This window comes from Mandrillus leucophaeus, unplaced genomic scaffold (assembly GCF_000951045.1).
Source record: "Mandrillus leucophaeus isolate KB7577 unplaced genomic scaffold, Mleu.le_1.0 Scaffold112, whole genome shotgun sequence".
Lineage (NCBI taxonomy): Eukaryota > Metazoa > Chordata > Mammalia > Primates > Cercopithecidae > Mandrillus > Mandrillus leucophaeus.
The window spans coordinates 2,872,024-2,894,635 of NW_012099432.1; positions in this window are offsets into that span (position 1 = coordinate 2,872,024).

Genomic DNA, 22,612 nt, shown 5'->3' on the forward strand with positions numbered 1-22,612 from the left:
GGCTGCAGAAGATAGAATACTGCTGAACAGCGAGTGTACCTGTCTGATTCTTCCTATGGAAGCTTCCTCTCCACCGTGTGAGGTGTGGGGTGTCAGTCTGCCCCTAGTGGGGGATGTCTCCCAGTTAGGCTACTCAGGGGTCAGGGACCCACTTGAGCAGGAAGTCTGTCCATTCTCAGATCTCAACCTCCATGTTGGGAGATCCGCTGCTCACTTCAAAGCTGTCAGACAGAGTCGTTTGCGTCTGCAGAGGTTTCAGCTTCTTTTTGGTATTGTTGTTATTTAGCTGTGCTCTGTCCCCAGAGGTGGAGTCTACAGAGACAGGCAGGACTCCTTGAGCTGCTGTGAGCTGCACCCAGTTCGAGCTTCCCAGCCGCTTTATCTACTTAAGCCTCAGCAATGGCGGGCGCCCCTCCCCCAGCCTCGCTGCTGCCTTGCCCCGAGATCAAAGACTGCTGTGCTAGCAATGAGGGAGGCTCCGTGGGCATGGGACCCTCCCGGCCAGGTGTGGAATATAGTCTCCTGGTGTGCCCGTTTGCTAAGATCCTTGGTAGAGCATAGTATTGGGTGGGAGTTACCCGATTTTCCAGGTGTTGTGTGTCTCAGTTCCCCTGGCTAGGAAAAGGGATTCCCTTCCCCCTTGTGCTTCCCAGGTGAGGGGATGCCTCGCCCTGCTTCAGCTCTCACTGGTCTGGCTGTAGCAGCTGACCAGCACTGATTGTCAGGCACTCCCTAGTGAGATAAACCCAGTACCTCAGTTGAGAATGCAGAAATCACCTGTCTTCTGTGTTGCTCACGCTGGGAGTTGGAGACTGGAGCTGTTCCTATTCGGCCATCTTGCTCCGCCAGCCATTTTTACTTTCTTAACAGTAACCTTTGAAGCACAACAGCTTTTAATTCTGATTTTAATTTTATTTATCCACTTGCTGATTGATGGGCATTTAGGTTGGTTCCACATTTTTGCAATTGTGAATTGTGCAGCTATAAACATGCATGTGTAAGTATCTTTTTCTTATAAAGACTTCTTTTCCTCTGGGTAGTTACCCAGCAGTGAAATTGTTGGATCAAACAGTAGTTCTACTTTCAGTTTTTTAAGGAATCTTCATGCTGTTTTCCATAGTGGTTGTACTAGTTTACCAGCAGTTCTCACCAGCGGTTTAGAAGTGTTCCCACCAGCAGTTTTAGAAGTGTTCTCTTGCAGGAATAAGGTGGTATCACATTGTGGTTTTGATTTGCATTTCCCTGATCATTAGTGATGCTGAGCATTTTTTCATACGTTTGTTAGCCATTTGTACATCTTCTTTTGAGAATTGTCTATTAATGTCCTTAGCCCACTTTTTGATGGAATTGTTTTTTACTTGTTGATTTGTTTGAGTTCATTGTAGATTCTGTATATTAGTCCTGTGTCAGACGTATAGATTGCGAACATTTTTTCCCACTCTGTGGGTTGGCTGTTTACTCTGCCGACTGTTCCTTTTTCCATGAAAAAGGTCTTTAGTTTAATTAAGTCTCAGCTATTTACCTTTGTTTTTACTGCATTGCTTTTGTGCTCTTGGTCATAAAATCCTTGCCTAAGCCAGTGTCTAGAAGGGTTTTTTCCAATGTTGTCTTCTAGAATTTTTACAGTTTCAGGTCTCAGATTTAAGTCCTAGATCCATCTTGAATTGATCTTTGTATAAAGTGAGAGATGAAGATCCAGTTTTACTCTCCAACATGTGGTTTGCCAATTATCCCAGCACCATTTGTTGAATAGGGTGTCCTTTCCCTTCATGTTTTTGTTTGCTTTGTCAAAGATCAATTGGCTGTAAGTATTTGGGTTTATTTCTGGGTTCTCTATTCTGTTGCATTGGTCTATGGGCCTATTTTTATGCCAGTACCATGCTGTTTTGGTGACTATGGCCTTATAGTGTAGTTTGAAATCAGATAATGTGAGGCCTCCAGATCTGTTCTTTTTGCCTAGTCTTGCTTTGGCTATGCGGGCTCTTTTTAGGTTCCATGTGAATTTTAGAATTGTTTTTTCCAATTCTGTAAAGAATGATGGTGCTATTTTTATGGAAATTGAGTTGAATTTGTAGATTGCTTTGGTCAGTAAGGTCATTTTCACAATATAGATTCTTCCCATCCATGAGCATGACATGTGTTTCCATTTGTTTGTGTCATCTACGATTTCTTTCAGCAATGTTTTCCTTGTAGAGGTCTTTCACCTCCTCGGTTAGGTATATTTCTATGTATTTTGATTTTTTACAGCTATTGTAAAAGGGATTGAGTTCCTGATTTGATTCTCCACTTGGTCGCTGTTGGTGTATAGAAGAACTACTGATTTGAGTACATTAATTTTGTATCTGGAAACTCTGCTGAATTCTTTGATCAGTTCTAGGAGTTTTTGGAGGAGTCTTTAGGGTTTTCGAGGTAAACCATCGTATCATCAGCAAACAGCAACAGTTGACTTCATATTTACCAATTTGGATGCCCTTTATTTCTTTCTCTTGTCTGATTGCTCTGGCTATGATGTTCAGTACTACACTGAAGAGGGGTGGTGAGAGTGGGCATCATTATCTTGTTAGTTTTCAGAGGGAATGCTTTCAACTTTTCCCCATTCAGTATTATGTTGGCTGTGGGTTTGTCATAGATGGCTTTTATTACATTAAGGTATGTCCCTTGTATGCCAATTTTGCTGAGAGTTTTAGTCATAAAGGATGCTGGATTTTGTTGAATGCTTTTTCTGCATCTGTTGAGATGATCACGTGATTTTTCTTTTGTCAACTATAATTTTTTTCTTTGTGGTTACCATGGCATTAACATAAAGAATCTTGTAGTTATAACAGACTATTTTAAGCTGATAACAACTTTGGTCGCATAAAAATGCTCTAGAATTTACACTCACCTCCATAATTTATATTTTTCTTGCCCTAATTTACTTACTTATTTATTTATTGAGATTGAATTTCACTCTTTTCTACCAGGCTGGAGTGCAATGGCGCGATCTTGGCTCACTGCAACCTCTGCCTCCTGGTTCAAGTGACTCTCCTGCCTCAGCGTCCTGAGTAGCTGGGATTGCAGGCACCCACCACCACACCCTGCTAATTTTTGTATTTTTAGTAGAGATGGGGTTTCACCATGTTAGTTAGGCTGGTCTCCAACTCCTGACCTCAGGTGATCCACTCACCTCAGCCTCCCAAAGTGCTAGGATTACAGGCATGAGCCACCGTGCTTTGCCTGTATCTTTATTTATTGTATTATCTTTAGCCACTAATTGTAGCCATAATTGTTTCTGACAAGGGTGGCTTTATGTGCAGCATGTGTGTCAGGAGGCACAGCAGACCATCTAGCTCTTCAGTGGCTTCACTACTGTGCAGGTTGGTCTGTTCCCTGTGGGGGTTGGGTGCTCTGTGGTTCAAATGCAGTGTCTTGGTCATTTTGTCTGTCTTAGCCTCTGGGTAGCCAGGGTTATAGTGCTGCAGGCACCCATGTGAATGTGATAGAATAACAGTGGGGCCCTCAGGGATGGAAAAAAGTAGTGACTACTGGCCCCCAGGGCAGAATGCACTTTAGCAGTGGGTTTAGTTTCAAGATGGCACCATTCTGTAACAGCTTAGGCCATGGGGATGAGAGGAGGGTTTAACATGGGCTCCTACTATAAGGCAATGCACTCATGCAAACTCCTGGCTACTTTCCAAACTGCATCTGGAGTGTGAAGACTGAAAGACTCTCATGTTGGAGAACTGCTGGTGTCTGTGGTAGCAGTGAGGACCATGGGAAATATACAGCTTGCTTTTTTCTCATAAGAAGTCCCTTCCAATTCCAAGCCAATCTTAGTGGGGGAAAGAGTATGGCAAAGCTGTATAAGGATTTTACTGCTCCCTTGGTACTCTCCAGCACACTTCTTCAGCCACTGCAGTCAAAATAAAGTTACAGATTCATTGTTTTGGTCCCACTTTGTAGAGGGAGACAGGCTTCAAGGAACTGTATTTACCCATCTTACTGATGTCCTAAAAGCTGTTTTTCAGTTTAAAAGCTGTAATGTGAATATAAAGATCCAAAGGGCCTAGAAGTCTCAGAGAGTAGAATTTCATATAAAGCAAACAAGAGGAAAACATTTCCTGTACTCCCCTCACCCCCACCCCCACCAAAGAAAAATTAAAGCAGAAGAGAAAGAGTATGGGAGGACTGCAGAATGAAGATAAATGCTGGTACATCCCTTATAGGGGCTTATAATCCTGTCCATCCTCCTGGCTAAGCCCCTAGTAGGGAGAATAATGAGACAAAAGTCACATAGATTGAGATGGGGGAGTAGCACAAAGCAGATGAATTTTCATTCATTAATTCAGTTTATTTCATTCATTGATTCATTCATATATTCATTTAATCAACCAATATTTATTGAGCACTTACTATGTGCCAGCCTTTATGTAAGTGTTGGGATGCAGCTAGGTCTCACTTCCATCATAAAGTTGGAAAATACAAAAAGTCTAGTAGAGAAGTGTTCTACGTCAGTCTGGTTCTGCAATAGCAGACATAAGAGAAGCTAAAGCTAACAAGAGAAGGCCAGAGATATTCCCTACCTACTATTCTCAAGCTCTGAAGTCCAGGAAGAACAAGGAATAGCATCTAAAAATTTCCTATGTCCCTGAGAAAAAGCTGTGATAGTGGCTGAGGATGGGAGACGGCACCTGGAGGAGCATCATAATTAGGGTGAATGGAGAGGCTATTGTGATCAGTATAAACCTAGTTAGCAGAGTACTAAAGGGGAAGGGGACATTTTAGTGCACTGCAGTAAGTCAGTTCCAGTGACCAAAGATGTTAATATACTGACTATATTTTTCAACAGAAGGCAGCATGCATGGATGCAATAAACCATGGACACATTAACCTCTTCCCTGAAGCCAGAATGACAAGGCCCTGCCCCTGTGGAATTTACATCAAAGGCCTGAGGAGAAGAAAATAAGTGAAAAGGAAGGACCCTGAAGTCACTAAGTAAAAACCTAGAACTGGGCAAACTTAAATCATAAAGTGAATGATTTTCTCTGAAAGAGACAGTGTTTTAAAGAATCTGCTATCACCAGAAATAGTAACTTAACTAAATATTTTTAAAATATAAAAAATTTTGAAAAGTAAAATTTCATATACTTTCATTTTGTGGCAATAAGATATATACTCACTATAAAGTATCATTCATTATTTTAGATAAAATATTAACTTTTTGTGGTATGACTTTCTTTAAATATTTTTCTTTTGGAATGAGAATTTTCACACTCAGTAGCTCCATAAACACTAGCAAATTCCACCCAGTTTTACCTCGTTTTATACTTAGGGAAACAAAGCACTTTTGACCATAAAGTTATTGCTCAAGGTTGTAAAATCAGTGACAAATCCAAGTTCCTTAACTTCCACTACAGTGGCATTTTCATTATCTTCAAAATTTCTTTGATACCAAATGAAAACTACCACACACACATACTTTGGAGACTGAATTTCCAATTGTATGTGAATAAATAGTTTAAGTATGTTTACAAAAGTAAAATTTTAAGAAAAAACTATTTAATTTTCCTTTATTTAAATTCTCTATAGAGATTACTAATGATAAATAACATGCAAAGTATGCAATCCTAACTGAGGATTATATGAGCCAGGTAGTGGTGTCCTGGTCAGTGTTTCATAGCTGGTTCATAGTGGTTGAGGGGCCTAATTAGTGGAGGTTGCTGATTTCCATAGTGTAAATAGTCCCACCATGACCAATTTCAAGTTACCAACATAATGTCAAAAAAGTGAGAAATTTAAAATTATTTGAAAATTTTAAAATCAATTTTGCAAGCTTATTACAATCTGGCTTTAGCACACTACTGGGACCAGGGTTGTTTCTCCAGTGCGAAGGCTGACTTAAGCATCTACTTATTAGAATTCAGGACATTTTCTCAGGACAATACACTGAAGTGCTTTAAGAACATATATCCAGTTAGTATGGATAATTATCAAGAAATTGGTGTATTTTTAACTATATGTGGAAAGTAGCTTTTTCCTGTAATTTCCCCCAGCCAAACATAAAAGAAAGTGTTAAGTCTTCACACACATACAGTTCTCTGAATAGAAGTAATATTTAAGAGAATAGAAATAAAGTGTAAACACCCTTTTGTGAGATTCACATGAAAAGAATCAAACATATCTGTTTAATTTTGGCACCTTGTATTCCGCTCCTATGACACAACAGAATAGCTACATTTATACAAAGTCTAAATTTGTCTCCTCCTTTCTACATCATAAAGGTAAAAGAAAACTGAGGGCAGTTTAAAAATGGCTTGTGAAATGTGGTTTTGGCAAAGGAGTATAGGCACAAGATTGCTAGGCCTCTATATAATCAGAGAGCTATATAATTTGGTAGACCATTCTATGATATAATATTGAACTTTGACCTTTATAGTTGACATATTACTAAAATGATGTCTGTGTTACATTGCGAAAAAAGTCAACTCATGTTTTAGAAACAGAGTCCTATTTTTTTCTTGATCCTAGATATCTTTAGAAATCTAATGAAAACTAATGAATAATGAAATCTAATGAAACACTTTTAAAGAAAATGCACATATTTACACATACAGAAAATTTTGCATAAAATGTTAAAGGACTGACAGACATTCTGTCACTCAACCATGGGCTTCTGTACTCACATCAAGAACAATTTTTAAGTGTATTAAGAAATCTTGACATTCAAAGGAAACCCATGATGATTATTTTAGATAAGCTATACAATTATCTGTAAAGGAAAGCAATTACCTTAATTTATATTTTCCTTAAATTAACCTTTTTAAATTTATTGAGTTTACTTATGGTAAGTCTAGATTTCTAGACATAAGGAAAGTATCTGAAAGACATAGTCACAGATATGAGGAATAAAGGGATCTTTAGATATAAAATACCACACCATAAGTCCTTTATTTTATAAACAAAGAGACAGAGGATCTAAGCACTAAACCAACTAGAACAAAATCTCCATGACCGAGGAGGCCTCATACCATGGTATAAAGGATGCCTCCCTGGACAATTGCAGAAATTTCAGAAACCCTGAAATCCAGTAAAGTCCTGCCATTTATTATCTGCATGGCATTTGGAACACCATCTAGCTTCTCTAATGTTTCCTCAGCTAAAATCTTAGTTATACTACAAACTTGTTACAAGGATTAAATATTTGTGAAAACAGTAAATATTCTAATGTCATGTAACAAGTTAATGAAATTATAATTATAAATAACAGATGAACAACATGCATTCTTCCTGTTGGGACCAAACTTATTAGACACAGGTCTAGCCAACACCTGAGACAGTCTTTTATTAAGAAAAAAATGGTCCAAAGGTACTGAGATTGGTGGTCACAGGAGAGACTTCTGGTATAAGTGGGATAATGGAAAAAGCACTAGATTCGGAATTAAGGGATTTAGTTGTAGTTCCAATTATACTACTAACTAGTAAAACTGACAAGTTATTTCAGACCTCTGGGCCTCCATTTTTGAGGAGAGCAGATGTTCTTAAACATTTGAAGAAGTGCCACAGCCAGACCCTTTTAAGAACACACTGAAAATTATGAAAATTCTCCCTACAAAAAGTATACATTTGGCACATCATTTAAGGATCTTAAGTTAGCTATTAAATTTCCAAAAGTGGCATACTAACAATCCAGACATTACTTATAAATTGTTTCTAGAACTAAATCAATTTATATACATGAAATATTCTATATTATAGAATTATAGAATTTTGAGGAGTAAAATTGAACACAAGTTTACACAGATATTTTATGTAAAAAATGTTACATTTAGTAATACTTATTACAATATTGGTTTCTATATCACGGACAAAAAGGTATCATTTCAGCACCATAATTAAAAATTATCTATTAACCCTTTGCTACTTTTATGATAAAATCCAAACTCATTATTTTGGCATTTCTAATTTGAGTTCAACCACTTTTTTGCCCCATTTATCACTATTCTTCTCTTACAACCACCCCATCTTTCTCTTACCTCAAGTCCCTTGCCACACTGAAATTCTCATCAGTAGATGGATCCTGTGGAACTTTTCATGCTAGATTCACTGGGGCTCTGTGCTTTTGTACCTGATAATCTCTCTGCCAAAAGTTCCTCTCCTAATTCATCCAGTTATCTTCAAGTTTCAGGTCTAATGTCAACCTTCCCCACAAATATTTTGGAGAACTAGTTGGCAGTACTGTAGAGTTAAATATATGCCTATACTAGGACCCCCCAGTTCTACTCCTAGGCATTTACCCAAAAGAAATTAAAGCCTACATCCACAAAAAGATTTGTACAAAAATGTTCACAGCAGCTTTATTCATAATAGCCAAGATCAGTGAATAACTCATCAATAGATCAAGTTGTGATATATTCATATAATGTAATACTACTTAGCAATAAAGAGGACTGAACTACTAATGCATTTAAAAACATGGATGAACCTCAAAATCATTTTATTGAGCAAGAGAAGCCTGACACCAATGAAAACGTATTGTATGTCTCTATTTACAAGAAGTTCTAGAAGAGACACAGCTAATCCCCAGTGACAAAAATTAAAAAAATAAAAATAAAAGGCTAAGGAACAATGCGTGAAGTGATTTTAAAGATGCATCAGAGAACTTTCCAGGGTGATGGAAGTTTATGGTAAGTTTACATAATTATGTGAAAGAATCAAAGTTCATTAAACCAAGCACTTATGGTCTATGCATGTTATTGGATGTAAATTATAACTCAGCTATTGCTTGGCTTGATATTCTAAGCATTAATTCTGAAATTCTCCCTCTATTACAATAGATCTACATTTTAACAACAACTCAAGGTGATTCTTATGAAGATGGCTAGTTGGCCTCTCTTTGGAAAGCATCATTGATGAGAGTTTAAAACTTGCCCTTTTACTAAAATTATGCTTTCCACAAAATAATAAATAAATAAATAGAGTTCTAACCATGACTCTAGACAGTTGTATTAATACCTACAGTGAGCCACAAATAGAGAGATTAAGTCACTGTTCACATAGTCTGGACTCTAGATCCCAAACCTGGATACACTTCAGAATCATATACAAAACCTAAAATACAGAACTTTGGGTTCTACCCCTGCACCAAGAAAGCAGAATATTTTTGTAATGAGACCCAGGGATTACTTTTTTTTTTTTAAGTTTTCCATGGAGACAGTAACATCAGCAAGATGGCAGAATAAGAACAAACATGCTCATTTCCCCCACAACAACAAAAATTCTGTACTCATCCACATCCAAAAGTCTCTCTGCAGAAGTCTTGGGAATTCAGATAGGAGGTTGTGAACCGCTGCCCCTCCCCCGCCATGGAGCCCAACACCTAGGGGGGGTCATTTCGAGAGTACACACCAGTACCCAGGTGTCTGATTCAACAATTGTGCTCCAGGGTTCAAGCCTAGAAACAGCCCACTTGCCAAAGAGCTGAGCTATAGCCCTCTTTGTCTTTTAGCCTGCAACCAAAACCATCTGACAAGGGGTCAAGATGGAATCATCTTAGCAAAGAGGCTTGTCTGCCTGTTTAAATCAGTCTTGACAGTGAATCTAAAAGTTATCCAGTGGCTCAGCTCCAGCCTCCTCAGTTGAAGTCCCAGTTCAGAGCTGTTCACAGAAGAATCCAGAAAGAGATTTGTTCATGTCTCACAGCCCAGACATCTGAGCCCCCATGAGAGTATTACTAACCTCCACCCTACAGCAGTTCCCAGGGGGGCCCAGTCTCAGCATCAGTCCCTTGAACTGCAGTTGAAGAACTACCCCATCTATGCAGGGACTTACTGGGAGATGAACATTTCTCTGAGCCAATAAGACTGGGCTCTCCAGCCTCTGTCCTACAGCAGATATGGAGGGGGTCCAGTCTCAGTTTAGGCCCCTCCTGCTGCAGTCAGGAAACTATCTTTGCAGAGACCTCCTCGAGATACACATGCACATTAGAGCCAATGAGAAGGATTCTCCAGCTTCCTTCCCACAGCAGATCCCAAGGGGCCTCCCTCTCAGCTCCAGCCCCAGTCTGCTGCAGTTGGGAAACTATCCTGTTTGTGCAGATGCTTGCTAGGAATCACAGAGTTCTCTGAGCTAATGAATCTGAGCTTTCCAGCCTCCATCCTGCAGCAGATCACAAGGGGCCACATCAGCTCCAGCTCCTTCTGCTGCGGTTGGGAAACTATCCTGTTTGTGCAGATACTTGCTAGGAATCAGAGTTCTCTGAGCTAATGAATCTGAGCTTTCCAGCCTCCATCCTGCAGCAGATCACAAGGGGCCACATCAGCTCCAGTTGGGAAACTATCCTGTTGGTACACGAACTTACTGAGACACTCACACTCCTCATGACTAATGAGAATAAGCTCTCCAGCCTCCAGCCCACAGCAGATCCCAGCATAACCCAGTCTCAGCTCCAGCCCCTCCCACTGCAGTTGAGGAACTATCTCATCTGTACAGAAACTTGCAGGGAGACATGCTCCCATCTTAGCCAACAAGACCAGCCCCTCCAGCCTTTGTCCCATAGCACATCCAAAGAGAGTCAGTCTCAGATCAGGCCTCACTCACTACAGTAGAGTAACTACCCTATCTGTTCAGGGAGCTGCTAAGAGACCCACACCCCTCGGAACCAATGAAACAGTCTCACCAGTCTCCTTTCTACAGCATCTTTGAAGAGGGCTGAGTCTCAACTTCAGCCACTCTTGCTGCAGTTGAAGACCCATGCTGCCTGTGCTGGAGACTGCTTGGAGTGTACATGTAGACCACCAGGACAGTCTTCTATAATTAGGTCCCTAGCCGGCTTTCCCACACAGCCCCAGTATCTGATTTAGGTTTTCCCCAGTTCTGTGTGGGAGAGAGCTGTGAATCTCAAAGCCCATGCAAGACACATAGCCTGGGTGCCCTTTAGTATTGGGATAGCTACAGTGGTCACAGTCTCATGGAACACAACAGTCAGTCTGCTTAAAGTCTCTGGAAGGTCCTCTAAAGAAGTACAGGCACAAAAAAGACTGCAAAGTAAAATAAATACTTATTTCCTCAATTTGCAGAAATTGTTACATCCACAAGCATTAAGAACATTCAGGGAAATACTACCTCACCAAAGGGACAAAATGAGGCTCTAGAGACCAATCCTAAAGTGATGGAGATGTGTGATCTCTCAGACAAAGAAATTCAAAACAACTATTTCAAGGAAGCTCAATGAACTTCAAAGAACACAGAGGATGAATTCCAAAATGTGTCAGAGAAATGTAACAGATAAATCAAAATAATAAAAAAAAACAAATTCTAGAGCTTAAAAATACAATGAATGAAATGAAAATGTAATAGTATCAAAAACAGAAATAATAAAACAGAAGAATCAGTGAGCTCAAAGACAAGCTACTTAAAACACAGAGGAAAAATGAAAGAATGAAAAGAAATAAAGCTTATAGAATCTATGGAACAATGTTAAAAAAGCAAATATTTGGGTTATTGGGGTTAAAGAGGAAATTGAGAAAAAACAATGTGATAAAAAGCTTATTCAAAAAAAAAAAATAAACGAAAACTGCAAACCTGGAAAAAAACATAAATATTCAGGTACAGAAAGATCAAAGATCACCAAGCATATTCAACCCAAATAAGAATAACCTAAGACATATTCTAATCAAATTTGTAAAGGTTAAAACAAAGAGGATTCTCAAAGCTGTGAGAGAATAAAATCAAATAACATACAAGGCAGATTCAAATATATAAAATAGCCAAATATATAAAGCACTGGAGCATCCAAATATATAAATATTAATAGATCAAAGGGAAAAAATAGACTGCAATATAATAATATTAGGGACTTCAGCACCCCATTTTCAGCAATGGACAGATCATCCAGATAGAAAAATCAACAAGGAAACATCAAATTTAAACTACCCTCTAGACCAAATATACCTAACAGACACTTATAGAACATTTCATTCAATATTTCATTCAGCTACAGAATAAATATTCTTTCCTCCAGCACATGGATCATTCTCCACGAGAGACCACATGTTAAGCCACAAAACAAGTCTCAACAAATTTTAGAAGGTCAAAATAATATTAAGTCTCTTTTCTGACCATGATGAAACAAAAGTGAAAATCAGCAACAAGAAATTTAGAAACTTTACAAATATATGGAAATTAAACAACATGCTCATGAACAACCAATGAGTCAATGAAAAAATCAAAACAAAAATTTTAAAAATTCTTGAAACAATGAAATTGAGAGCACTTTCATACCAAAAGCTATGAGATATAGTGAAAGCAGTACTCTAAGGGAAATATATAACAATAAAGACTTAACATTAAAAAATTTAAAAACTTCAAATAACCTATCAATGCACCTCACAGAACTAGAAAGAACCAAACATATTTATTATTAAACAAACTTAATAATAATAATAAATTTTGTAATAATAAATATAAGTTCTAAATAAATATCCCATAGGTTTTGGTATGTTGTTTTCTACTTTCATATTCCATTACTTTTAATGGCAAAACAAATGCATTACTTTTGCACCAAACTAATACAAGAAACAAAGAAAAATCAGACCATACATAAATAAAATTGATACTAAAAAATACGAACAATCAACAAAATGAAAGTCTGGTCTTTTAAAGACAAAAATTAACAAATCTGTAGCTAGACTAAGACAAAAAGAGAGAAGAACCATATAAACAAAATTAGAGATGGAAAAGGAGACATTACAACTGATACCACGGAAATACAAAGGATCATTAGAAACAATTATATGCCAACACATTAGGAAACCTAGAAGAAATGAGTGAATAAATTTCTGGACATATACAACTTACCACAAGTGAATCAGGAAGAAATAGAAAACCTGAACAAATAAGTATAATGAGATCAAGGCAGTAATAAAAAGTCTCCTATCAAAAAAATACTGAGGACCTGATGGCTTCACTGCTGAACTCTACCAAACATTTAAAGAAGAACTAATACCACTTCTACTCAAACTATTCAAAAACATTGAAAATACTTCCAAACTCATTGTACAAGGCCAGCACTACCCTAGTAACAGAAATAGACGAGGACACAGCACATAAGAAAGCTACAGGCTAATATGCCTGATAAACATAGATGCAAAAGTTCTCAATAAAATACTAGCAAACTGGATACCATACATTAAAAACATCATTTACCATAATCAGTCATCCCTGTCCAGGGATGCACAGATAGTTCAACCTACAAAAATCAATCAACATAATACATCACATTAACAGAATCAAGGACAAAAGCAATACGATCATTTCAATTGATGCTGGAAAAACATTTGATCAAATTCAACATCTCTTTATGATGAGAACTTTTAACCAACTGAGCATAGAAGGAGCATACTTCTAAAATGCTAAAGTCCATATATGACAAACCCACAGCTAACAACATACCAAATGGGGAAAAATTGAAAGCATTTCCGTAAGATATGGAACAAGATGAAGATGCTCACTTTCACCACTTTCATTCAACATAGTACTAGAATTCCTAACCAGAGCAATTAGACAAGGAAAAGAAATAAAGAGCATCCAAAATGGAAAGGAAGACATCAGGTTTTATCCTTGTTTGCAGAGAACACGATCTTCTTGTTAGAAAAACCTAAACACTTTACCACAAAACTGTTAGAACTAATAAATTCAGTAAAGTTGCAAGATATAACATCAACATACAAAAATCAGTAGCATTTCCATATGTTAACTGCAACCAATCTGAAAAAGAAACCAACAAGGCAATCCCATTAACAATAGCTACCAAATAATTAAAATACCTAGAAATAAATTTAACCAAAGAAGTGGAAGATCTCTTCAATGAAAATTATAAAACACTGATGAAAATAAATTGAAGAGAACACACAAAAAAATAGAAAGATATCCCATGCTAATGAATTGGAAGAATTACTGTTAAAATATCCATACTCCCCAAAGCAATCTATGAATTCAATGCAATCCTTTTAAAAACATCAATGACATTCTTCACATAAACAGAAAAAAAAAAAAACTCCTAAAATTTATATGGACACAAAAGATCTTGAATAGCCAAAGCAATCCTGAGGAAAAAGTAAAGCTGGAAGCATTACATTGCCTGACTTCAAACTGTACTACAAAGCTATAGTAACCAAAACATCATGGTACTGGCATAAAAACAGACACACAGACCAATGAAACAGAATAGAGAATCCAGAAATAAATTCACAACTCATTTTCAACAGAGTTGAAATGCATTGGAGAAGGGACAGTCTACTCAAGAAATAGTGCTGAGAAAAGTGGATATCCACATGCAGAAAAATAAAAATAGATCAGTGTCTCTCACTTTACACTACAAGTCAACTCAAAATGGAGTAAAGTCTTAAATATAAAACATAAAACTATAAAATACTAAAAGAAAACATTGAGAAAATGCTTCACAACATTCGTCTGGGCAAAGGTTGCTTGGGCAAGACCTTAAAAGTATAGACAGCAAAAGCAAAAACAGACAGATGGGATTATATTAAGCTAATAAACTTCTCCACAGCAAAGGAAACAAACAACAAAGGGAAGAGACAACCTACACTATGGGAGAAAATAATTGTAAAAGGCCTGAATAGGTATTTCTCAAAAATAGATATACAGGCTCATGCCTGTAATCCCAGCACTTTTAGAGACCAAGATAGGAAGATCACTTGAAGCCAAGAGTTTGAGATCATCCTGGGCAACAAAGCCAGACACTGTCTCTACCAAAAAAAAAAAAAAATTGTAATTAGCCAAGCATGGTGGCATGTGTCTGTAGTCCCAGCTACTTGGGAAGCTGAGGCAGGAGGATTGCTTGAGCCCAGGAATTCAAGGCTGCAGTGAGCTATGGTCACAGCACTGTACTCCAGCCTGGGCAACAGAGCAAGCCTGTGTCAAAAAAAAAAAAAGCAGACATACAAATGGCCAACACATATATGAAAAAATGCTGCACATTACGAATCATCATGGAAATGATGTAATCAAAACCACAATGACATGTAATCTTATCCCAGTTAAAATGACTATTATCAAAAAGACAAAAAATAGATGCTGATGAGTATGCAATAAAAGGGGAATGCTTATGCACTACTGATAGGAATGTATAGTGCAGCCACTGTGGAAAACAGTATGAAGTTCTGTCAAAAAATTAAAAATAGAACTACCATATGATCTAGCAATCCCACTGCTGGGTATATATCCAAAAGACAGGAAATCAGTATACCAAAGAGATATCAGCATTCTCATGTTTATTGCAGCAGTATTCAAAACAGCCAAGATACAGAAACAAACTAAACTTCCATCAGTGAATTAATGGTTATATATAATTCATATATACGTGTGTATATACAGACACACGCATTATATATTACAATGGAATATTATTCAGCCATAAAAAGAAATAAAATTCTGTCATTTGCAGCAACACGGATAGAAATGGAGGTCATGTGCTAAGTGAAATAAACCAGGTTCAGAAAGATAAATAACGTATGTTCTCACTCATATTTGGGAGCTAAAAAAAAGTGGCTCTCATGGAAGTAGAAGGTATAATGGGGTTACCAGAGACTGCGAAGGTTATAAGCCAAAGGAGGTTGAAGAGAAGCTGGTAAATAGGTACAAAAATACAGTTCGATAGAAGAAAAAAGTTACCGTGTTCAATAACATAGTGGGATAACTATGGTTAACACTCATTGGCCGGGCGCGGTGGCTCAAGCCTGTAATCCCAGCACTTTGGGAGGCCGAGGCGGGTGGATCACGAGGTCAGGAGATCGAGACTATCCTGGCTAACATGGTGAAACCCCGTCTCTACTAAAAATACAAAAAACTAGCCGGGCGTGGTGGCGGGCGCCTGTAGTCTCAGCTACTTGGGAGGCTGAGGCGGGAGAATGGCGTGAACCCGGGAGGCGGAGCTTGCAGTGAGCCGAGATCACGCCACTGCACTCCAGCCTGGGAGCACAGCGAGACTCCGTCTCAAAAAAAAAAAAAAAAAAACACTCATTAATTTTGTATGTATTTCAGAATAGCAGTAAGAGAACTGGACTGTTGCCAACACGAGGAAGAGATAAATGTTTGAGATGATGGATAACTCTGTTACCTGGATTTGATCATTACACATTGTACACATGTATCAAAATAGCACATGTATCCCCAAAATATGTACTATTATGTATGAATTTTGAAAAATCTAAAAAATAAAAGTTCCCTATGGGATTCAAATGAGCAGCCCAATTAGGAAAGACCGACCCAGACAATAAGTATTAGCAAAGAAAGAGATCTGAGTGGGATGTGGTTACCTATTCAACTATATCTTCTCCTTGTATCAAAAAGATTTCTAAGACTTAATCAAGATCCAATCTTTTTGTTCTAAAGTTTTTCAAATATAAAGCAAAATATTTGTATTCCTTTACATAATCAATAGACACAACATTTTTTAGTATTATGTGGTTTGGATCTATGTGACCCCCACCCTCAAATCTCATGTGGAATTGTAATCTCCAATGTTGGAGGTGGGGCCTGGTGGGAGGGGATTTGATCATGGGGGGCAGATTTCCCCTATTATACTATCCTCAGGATAATGAGTTCTCATGAGATCTGGTTGTTTAAAAGTGTGTGGCACCTCCCTGATCTCTGTCTTCCTCCTGCTCTCACTATATGAAGTGCTGGCTCCCTCTTTGCCTTCTGCCATGATTGGAAGCTCCCTGAGACTTTCCCAGAACCAGGTGCCAGCATCATACTTCCTGTATAGCATGTGGAATCATGAGTCCATTATACCTCTTTTCTTTATAAATTACTCAGTCTCAGGTATTTCTTTATAGAAATGCAAGAACAGACTAATACATAGTAGAAAACCTAAGAATTTGAAGCCAGATAGACCTGGGTTGGAATTCTAGCTCTGCCCCTTCAAAGCCAGTAATGTTGAGGAAGCCACTTGAAGTCTCAAACTCCTTTATGGCAAAAAATTGAGTTATTGATATTTCTTTGATATAATGAATATGAAAGCACCAAGTACAGTGTATATAAATAATAAAGGTTTGCTTTTTAAAATCCCAATAAATGTGAACAAATATTTCTACACTTCAGTAAAACAAAATAAAATAGGAAATCTCCTGAATTTGTAATGAAATAGATTCTACTCTATTCCTTCTTACTGGTTAGAAAGTGCTAATCTGGGCATGGTGGTAGGCACCTGTAATCCCATCTACTTGGGAGGCTGAGGCAGGGGAATTGCTTGAACCAGGGAGGTGGAGCTTGCAGTGCGCTGAGATCATGCCACTGTACTCCAGACTCGGTGACAAGAGCAAAACTCTTTCTTAAAAAAAAAATAAAATAAAAAATGCATATCTTTTTTTAAATTTCAAGTCCAATGTCATCACATGTATTTTTTTTTCATTAAAAAAAAAAACATTTTCAAAGATTCATTTATGTAACTTCAATTTCCTCTGGGTAGTTGTTTTTCATAGCTACAGTTATCATAGTTCTAATGGTATAATTCATTATCTCATCATCGACTGGACATTTCATCAAACACATTTCACTGTTGAGACAACTTGTCAGTGATATTCAATTTGCTGTCTCATCAGCAATTTAGTGTATAGTAATTAAATTTTTATCATGACATCTCATCCCTATTGCTCATCCATAATTCATATTTTTATGTCAAACATCAACCCTACATATATTGTGCTAATGAGGATGGAAAATGGAGTTTACCCTCTCAGATGTCTTCTTAGACTATATAAACAATTTCATTCTTTTTCTAAGAGGAGGGCTAGCCAAAGGCAGAACTGTGAAGCAAAAGCCATACTCTCCCAGCCTGTCTCCCAGGTATTTCCAATCTACCCATATCATGTTCAACAAATTCTCTCTAAAGTACTGATGGTTATTTAAAACAAGTATAAATCCTATTTATCTTTCATGCTCTATCTTTCAAAAGGTACAAAACACATTTGCACATAGACACATTACATGTGTCAAATTTTATGTAAATGAGTTAATTTTATATTCTGAGAAAATATTTGCATTTTGAAAGAAGTATGAAAAGAATCAAAGCTTATATATCCACAAATTCATATTTTGGCACTTAGATGAAGGAGATATTTATAAATAGGGTGGAAATGGAACTTTCTTATCACTACCCAAATTATATCACATTTTATACGGACTGTTTCACTCACTCATCTCTCTCCAGCCTCCTTTTTATCCCTAAACTCTAACATAACTATTCCTTCTGCTTGATTGCCCTTCCATGCCCTCTACATCTGGTAAACTGCTTTTTGTCCTTCAAAACCCATGTCAAAAGTAACCTCCTCCAAGAAGTCCTTCCAGGCACTCTCTACCTCTTCCGAGTTTCCAGAAGGGGCATACTGTGTGTATGCCTCTAGTAATAGTACATAGCTACTAGTAATGGGGTGCTTACTGTGGACAGGCATTATATATTTTATAGAATTTACCTAATTTTATTCTTGTTAGAACCATATCAAATAGATGTTCATTTCATTCTTGAAAAACATATTCAAAGTAGTTAAGTAACCTACTGAAGATCACACAGATGGTCATCAACAAAGCAGGAATGGAAGTTAGACTGATTCCAAAGCCCAGAATATTTTCCACGTATCATACAGTTTCAGAATAAATGACAAAATGACTGAATGAAGGACTGTGACAAAGGATAGCATGTCCTCAAGAGCACATATATGGCTAAGATAACTTTTAAATTTCACTCTGTCTTCCACATTTTATATTTGATATATTAGAGTATACTAAGATACTTTTGTTAAGATAGCTAAGCCATGCAGAAAAAAAAACCCATAATTTCAATATAATATTTTTGGAATCATGACAATGACCTCCTATTGTAACTAAGCATTTTAGAATGCAGTTTTGCCACTCAAAACCTCAGTGTCAAGCAAGTCTTATTATGTGTTCTTTCCATTTAAGCCCATTCTGATTACATTTTCCCTGGATCAGCCCCAGTGGTCCCAACAGGGAGCTATAACATGCACAAAATGTCTGCTGAGCCAGGTTAAATGAATTTCAGTTAGGGACTAATATTATTAACATTATATGATGATTTGCAATTATCAGTCAAATAAGATCAGTTACCAGAGGACCAGGAAGGCCCTAGTAAGAGGTGAACCACAAAATCAGCACACTCCCTCCTCAATCAGTTTATAATCTAAATGAGCAATTGCGAACAAGGGAGGGATAGAAGGGTTCTCTAGGGAGAGGTGAGAAGGAGTCCTTCAGTTGTTCTTGTCCTCAATGAAAAAGGTTTATGTAAGAAAACAAGCTCAACTGTACTCCCCTATCTACCCTTCTGCAATATGTAAGTCTTTTGAAAGTACACTGGGTTCATGCACTGATACTGAGAGGTGGCTGTGGTTTGGGAAAAAGCATTGATCTGGAATTTAGAACCCAAGGATTCTAGCCCTAAATCTGCCACTAACTAGCTCTATGTCCTTGGTCTCTATTTATATTCTACAGTCCCTGTTTCTCATCAATAAAAATAAGATCACACTAGTTCAATCTGAGAGTCTTCCAACTCTAAAATGCAATACCTTAGCCCTGAATACAAATACTTAGTTAAGTTCAATTTTCCCCACTCTCTGTTTCCAAGCTAACATCATTGTTGATTTTTTTTTCTTAGATTTTTAGCAACCTGCCCCAGTATAGATTCTTCTTGTACTAGGGCTGGTACAAGAAGGCATCAAAGACCAGGGAGCAGAATTGTTTACACAATGCTGATTTAATGCCTCCAGCTTTTCTCTTAACTTATGGGCACAAAAAAATCAGTCTCTCTCTCTTTTTTTTTTTTTTTTTTTTTTTTTGAGACAGAGACTTGCCCCCTGCCCTGTCCCCAGGCCTTCAACCTCTGCCTCCCAGGTTCAAGCAATTATCCTGCCTTAGCCTCCTGAGTAGCTGTAATTACAGGAGCACATTACCACACCCAGCTAACTTTTTTCTTTCTCTTTTTTTTTTTTTTTGGCATTTTCAGTAGAAACAGGGTTTCACCATGTTGGCTAGGCTGATCTCGAACTCCTAACTTCAAGTAATCCACCCACCTCGGCCTCCCAAAGTTCTGGGATTACAGGCATGACCCCCCATGCCCGGCCTAGAAAGCAGTCTCTTCACTGAAATTCATTTAAATAATCCAAAAATTTCTTTATAATCTGGCCTTCCAATACTGCTCTGATTTCATCTCCTATTTCCAATCATAGACTCCTTTTCAACTGCCTCCTTACTGGTCCTCTGTCACACCAAACAGACTCCTGCCCTCAGAGGCTTTGTACCTTTTATGCTCCCTACATAGAATATCTTCCTTTCTCATAACTGCCTAGTTTGAGCTCTCACTTTCTTCAGGTTTTCATTAAAAAGTCACTTTTTCAATAACACCTGCCCTCATCATCCTTTCTGCCCACTCACCATTTCATATCCTGCATCCCGACTTTATTCTCTCCCGAACATTGATCATAATCTAATTAATTATTTATCTTGTTGATCATCTGTCTTCCCCATTATAATGTAAACCCAGTAAAGACATTTTTTTGGTCTGTTTAATTCCCTTCCATATTCCAAGTACCTAGAGTAGTGCTTAGGATATTGGAGGCAGGTAATAAATATTTGTTGAACAGATGAATAAGCCCTCATGTCTCATCTCTCTCCCCCTAACTCACTGTGCTCCAAACACACTTGTCTTCTCCTTCCTTATCATGCACACCAAACATCCTCTCCCTCAGAGCCTTTGTATTGTATTTCCTTCTGCCTCAGATCTCCTTTCAAAGATATCCATATGAGTTTTTTCCCCACATTTTACTCAGATCTATATCCAAATGTTATCATGCTCAAGAAGCCTTCTCAGGTCAAGTTATCTAAAATGTCAATCTCATTTTTCATACAGTTTTCTTATACTTTTTTTTCCTTTATAACCGTGGCAGTGGTGGAACTAAGCCACTCATCTCTTTCAAAAGAACTTTGTTGAGGAGCAAACTGACTGACAGTCCCAACTGTCTGCATTCACCTCTGTGTTCTCTGAGGCTAAGCCTTCTCCAAGATGTTCCCAGCCACTATTTGAGCACAGCAGGAATAATACTATAAGGCTATTCCTGATGACTCAGGACTTCTCTAATAGGCAACTTGGGCTCAGGAACTACCCATTGACTTAGCTGAAACTTCCTTAAAACTGCTACAATCTGAGATTCTTCTTTCCTAAATCTTCTTCCTTCTCCCTTCCATTCCACAGGCTTCAGACCTTCATAATAGCCTGAAGGCTCTCCTGTCTAGTCCTATTCCCTCCCCTTTATCTTTCTCGGGTATCTCCCCCTGTAAATCTCATTCTTATACCATCTAATTCTGTCTAGGTGTTTGCTTCTTGGAGTGCCTGAATTAATACAATAAAACTTATAGCACATTCAATATTTGTTTCTTTTTAGTTGCTCATCTCTACCTCATGAAGGTAGAGACTTGGCCTGTTTTATGAACTACTAGATCTCCAGCATGTAGAATGATGCTTGCAAAGACCAAATATCTTTGGTAGACAAATATTACTGCTATATATTATTTCACTCATTTGTGAAAGAAACTAATGAGTGTCTAGTATGTTTTAGGCACTATGTTAAGTACTCAGTAGATCAAAGGTCTAGTGGAAGAGATAAATATATAAACGAGTAATTATAACTCACTATGTCAAGGATTTATTAAAAGTATTCACAAATGTATGGAGCACAAATAACTTCATAAACAGTTAATAATTTAAATCCTATACATGTTTAAGGTAAAGTATTGTTAATATCCTGTGAGCAATACAAAGGGTAAATCAACCCCGACAAGTAAGCTCCCTTGTCTCAGCCAAGACCACCTCAGAAGTAAGGTGTCCCTTGTGAAAATTTTCTTCAGGTATATAAAGTGAAGTGAAGGCTATTCCTTGTTGTATAAGAGTACCCTGCTCAATATTACACTGATTGGCTAGGTAAAAAACGTAAATAAGTTTGTCATTCTATGCCCTAGGAAAACAATCTGTGAACCAGATAAATTATTGGAACTTTTCTAGCTCAAGCCTCAAAAAATGGTCCCACGCATATATCACCTATTCTATGAACACTTATCATACCCTCACTACTTGGCCAGGTCACTCCTTTTATATGTTGAAGTATTCTGTGCTTCTCCTTCCTAGCATTTACCGAAAGTGTAATTTATTAGTCATTTGGGAGCTATCTCATTAGTAGATAATAAGCTCCATGAGAGAACAACATCTATTATATTAACTGCTATATCTCCATTGCCTGGCACGGAAAAAGGTCTCAATATTTCTTGAAAGGCTATATAAAATAATGACTGATTAATTAAATGAAAAGTTTTTGCTTATCTACCTGTGAAAATTATCTCCCTCATCAAAATTTCCATTGCATTTTATCTATTTTCTTACACTCCCCCTCTTATCCATCATATATCCATATATCCCACCATATATCCCCTATATCCATTCATGATGTAGATATAAACTTTACAAATAAAGAATAGTATGCCTCGAACCCTCTAGTCACAGATAAAATGTAAATCTTTGGATTCAGTTGCTCTTGAGATCAGTCATTCATCC